Source organism: Asparagus officinalis, chromosome 5 (assembly GCF_001876935.1).
Source record: "Asparagus officinalis chromosome 5, Aspof.V1, whole genome shotgun sequence".
In the NCBI taxonomy this organism is placed as follows: domain Eukaryota; kingdom Viridiplantae; phylum Streptophyta; class Magnoliopsida; order Asparagales; family Asparagaceae; genus Asparagus; species Asparagus officinalis.
In genome coordinates this window covers 90377585-90382379 of record NC_033798.1, presented here as the reverse complement: position 1 = coordinate 90382379, position 4795 = coordinate 90377585, and the positions used below count along the sequence as shown (strand labels likewise).

At 32.0% G+C, this 4795-nt stretch overlaps 1 protein-coding gene across 1 annotated transcript in view; it reads left to right on the top strand.

Annotated features, from left to right (window-relative positions):
* LOC109840112 overlaps positions 1–4795 on the top strand; it is a 13626-nt gene that overhangs the window by 3579 nt on the left and 5252 nt on the right. The gene's annotated exons all lie outside the window — the stretch shown is intronic.

Sequence of the window (4795 nt, the reverse complement as noted above, 5' to 3'; positions counted from 1 at the left end):
AGCAAGGTCCGCGAGATTGCTGGCGATGAGAATGATCTCTCCATCAATAGTGATTGAGAGGAGGAATCCACCATTCCACGGCAAACCAAGAAGAGCCAGCTGATCTTGATCCAAATTAACATCGCCATGGCCATCAAGGCAAAGTTGCATGCAAACGAGAAGAGCAAGGAGAACGCAAAACCAACTAAACTATTAAGGGTATTTTGGTAATTAGCCAATCATTGTTAGGGATAACCAAACCATGGTTTAGGATTTCTATTAGTAATCATAACAGAAGGACTTATATCAATGCAATACGGTAATTTGGAGGACTAAGATCAAAATATGAAGATTTGAGGGACTAATATCAAAATACTAAAGATTTAAGGGACTAATGTTGAAAACCCCCAATTTTCAAATGTAATTTCAAGAACATGATAGATTTTGCTTCTACGTCTGTGTTTGGTTCTCAAAAAAGCAAGCAAGCAAGCAAAGAGTTAACTTATGAAAACATGCCCTCATGGCTAAAAAAAATCTTGGTTAGTTCCATTCTTACTGTAATCATTCCTGAAACGGAGGCCGCACCAAATCAGGATCATGATATAGTTGTTACTAGACATACTCTCCACAAGTGTTACTGTCTTCATCAAGGCACCTGTCAAAGCATCGACAATCTGAGCTTTTGAGGGAGCCCATTAAAGATGAGTTCTAGAGGAAACTAGATTAGGATGTTAGATTTGTCTATAGGACTGTGCCACTTTGTTTTATTTTTCTAACGGATGGAAGTTTATTTGATAGGGCGAGGTTTTGTTTATTAGTGTCTTAGCTGAAGCTACTTGTTTATAGCTTGTTACAAGTGAGATTGGAAGGGTGACATTTCTAGTGTTTTAGAATGAAGTCAATTCATTCTGACTTGTTCTTTTCGTTATATGTGAGTTGGGGAGAATCTTGCCTTCAGAGTGGATGATTGAATGAATTTTTTTTGCTATTTATTTTATTATTTTCAATTTGTTTGCATAACTTTACAATGGTCTTGGTGCTTCCTTACTGCATTTTCCTACTCAGACTAAGAGCTTTATCCAGTCTTTTCAAGAAATAAGTATATTTTATTCTCATCATACAGTATCAAAGGCAAAAAATATTGGAACTTGAAGTTGTTTAGTGGATAGATACTATTCTAGTTAGGTACTCATTGAGTTATTTCAACAACAATCACCAAGCCTTTATCCCAAACGTTTGGGATCAGCTACATGAGTCCTGTTCTTCCATTCCATTCTGTTATGAGTCATCTCCTTTGTTAAATTAGTTCTAATGATATCCTTCTTAATTGCTTCTAACCAAGTCATTTTAGGTCTGCCTCTAGATCTTCTATCCTCATTATCTATAATATTATCGTTTTTCTTAATCGGTGCACTAAGCGGTCTCCGTTGTACATGACGAAACCATCTTAATCTATTCTTTCTCATTTTATCTCAAAAAGAGCAATTTCTAATTTATTACGGATGCACTCATTTCTTATCCTATCTTTTAGTATATATTCACAAGACCATAATATTCTCATTTCTGCAATACTCATTTTTTAAAAATATTATTTTTTAATTGCTCAACATTTTGACCCATAAAACATAGTTGGTCTTATAACCGTCCTAAAGAGTTTTTCTATTAGTTTCATTGGTTTTCTACGACCACATAAGACTCCCGAAATACTCCATTTCAACCATCTCGATTTAATTCGATCAAAACATCATCCTCTATCTCATCATCATGCCTAATGATTGATCCTAAATAGAAAAATAATTAATTTTAGGTATTTTTGGCCATCAATATGTATCATAGGCTCTTCCTTTCCTAATTTTATTAAAAATATACTAAATATATTCTGTTTTTGTTCTAGTAATTCTAAAAATCTTTAGATTCAAGAGTTTGTCTCCATCTTTGTACTTTAGAGTAATGCCTCTTCTAATTTCATTAACTAACACTATATCATCAGTAAATAACATACATCATGAAATTTCTTCCTGAATGTGCTTAGTAAGTTGGTTCATAACTAATGCAAAAAGATAATGACTTAAAGCTGATCCTTGGTGTAAACCTATAGTAATAGAAAACGATTTAGTCTCTCATTTATTAGTTCTTACTCTAGTTGTTACTCTATCATACATATCTTTAATCACATCAATATATATATACTAGATACATGTTTCTTTTCTAATACTCACCACATTACCTCTCTAGGCATTCTATTATAAGCTTTTTCTAGATCGATAACAATCATATGTAGATCCTTTTTTTCTCTCTATATCTCTCCATCAACCGTCTCAAAATATGTATAGGTTCCATAGTTGACATCTCAGACATAAGATCAAATTGATTTTCAGATATATTTGTCTCCTTTCTTAGTCTTTGCTCAATTACCCTCTCCCAAAGTTTTATAGTATGACTCATGGATTTTATACCTCGATAATTTGAATAACTTTGTATATCTCCTTTATTCTTGTATATCGGTGTCAAAGTACTAATCCTCCACTTATTCGACATTTTTTCGTCTCGATAATCTTATTAAATAATTTAGTTAACCATCCTAAGCCTATATCTCCAAGACATTTCCAAACTTTAATAGGGATAACGTCGTCCTACGACTCTTTTACTTTTTATTTTCTTTAGAGCATCTTTAACCTCGCTAATCCTAATTTTTCGACAATATCTATAGTTCATATCATTTACTATATGGTCAAAATCTCTATTTTTCTCACTTGTTTGGTTATCATTAAACGATAAAAATAACTCCTCTACCTCTCTTTTATTTCCCCATCGATCACTAGAACCCTTTAATCATCACTTTTAATTTACCTAATATTGCCTAGATCTATACTCTTCCTTTCTCTAATCTTAACGAGCTTATATATATATTATTATTATATACTAATATATATATATATATATATATTATATAGTATATATATATATATAATATAATATATATATATATATCATAAATATTTGAGAGAGAGAGAGAGAGAGAGAGAGGAGAGAGAGAGAGAACCTTATGTCAACTAAGTGGACCAACCACCAATAGTTTTTATCCTTTGTGAACAATCTCTTTCATCATGAGCAGCGGATCTCTAGGTATCATCAATGGAGTAGAAATTTGGTGGATGGTCCCCCGCTAAGTTGACACAAGTTTTCTCTCTCTCTCTCTCTCTATATATATAATATATATAAATATATATATAATATATATTTCTATCCTTCCTTAAGATCTAACTCTGTATAAGAATCTTTCAATAACCCTTGTATTTATTTTCACTAACCGCTCTTTTTGCTTCCTTCCTTACTAGTTTAAAAATCTTTCAAGTTTTCTCCTTCACCATTTTTGCCACAATATATATAAAGTTTTTTTCTCTCTGATAACATTTTGCACACTCTTATTTCACTAACTCGCCTTATCGTCTAATCTACAACCTTTAAATTCTCCTAGTATATCTTTAGCCACCTTCCTAATACAGGAAGACATGCTATTCCATATAATATTAGTGTCATTATTTATATTCTATATATATTCTTTTATTATCTTATCTTTAAAATGCATTAAATTCTCTTATTTTAAATTCCACCATTTAGTTATTAGTTTCTTGTTCATGTTAGTTTTTCTACTCCACTTCTTAATAGATATGTGTAAGACCATCAGTCTATATTGTGTACTTAGACTCTCTCCTGGTATAACTAAACAATCTTTGCATATTAACCTATTTTTCCTTCTAGAACAAAAATCTATTTGACTATTATTAAAATCACTTTTAAAGGTTATTATGTGTTCATCTCTTTTTCTAAAAAGTATATTTGTTATTGTCAAATAATACAATATTGCAAACTCTAAAATCGATTTACCTATATTGTTCTTGTTTCCATACCTGAAACCTCCATGTATCCTCTCATATCCGTTATTATCGTTATTAACATGCCTATTAAGATCCCCTCCTATAAATAATTTCTTTCCAAATAGGATTCATTGTACTAATTCATCCAATCTATCCCAAAATTCTCTTTTACTACTCTCAGGCAAGCCTATTTGTGGTGCGTAAGTACAATAATATTAATAACCTCTACACCTAAGACAATTTTTATTAGTAGTATCTCCAATTCTTTTTTTCCTCTACAACACTTTCTTTTATTATATTATCTACAAGAACTCCCACTCCATTCATATTCTTCTCTTTTTCCATGGACCAAAGTTTATCTCCGGTCATTTCAATTTCTCTAGATTTTTCACCTATCCATTTAGTTTCTTGTAAACAAATTATATTTATCTTTCTTCTAAATATAACATCTACTAATTCCATATTCTTTCTGGTAAGTGCACATATATTCCAAGTAGCTAACCTAATTTTATTTTCCAGTAAAAGTCTCCTACTATTTTCCCTCTTAGACCGCTCTAGTCTATGCCTAATACTATTTGGTAACCTATTAGAAGATTGTTGATTCTTAGAACACCCTTGCTTACTTGTCATTACACCGGGGTGACATCGATGTAATGCGTCGCTTCAGGGGAACGCCCTAGCAAACCACCCTTGCTTACTTATCATTGCATCGGGAGGCATTGATGCAACACGTCGCGGTGGCGAGGCCCCAACTCATTGGGTTATTTCACTATTGGATTATTCATATTTCTAAATATGTTAAACATGTTTAATGTGAGGCTTCATACTGTCCTAAAATGGCTTACTTGTATGGAAAACCTTGTATCTTCTAAGCTTCTCTAGTCACTTTTTATCTACATATTAATATTTGTTTTCAGATGGATGAGTCTATTGGCTTC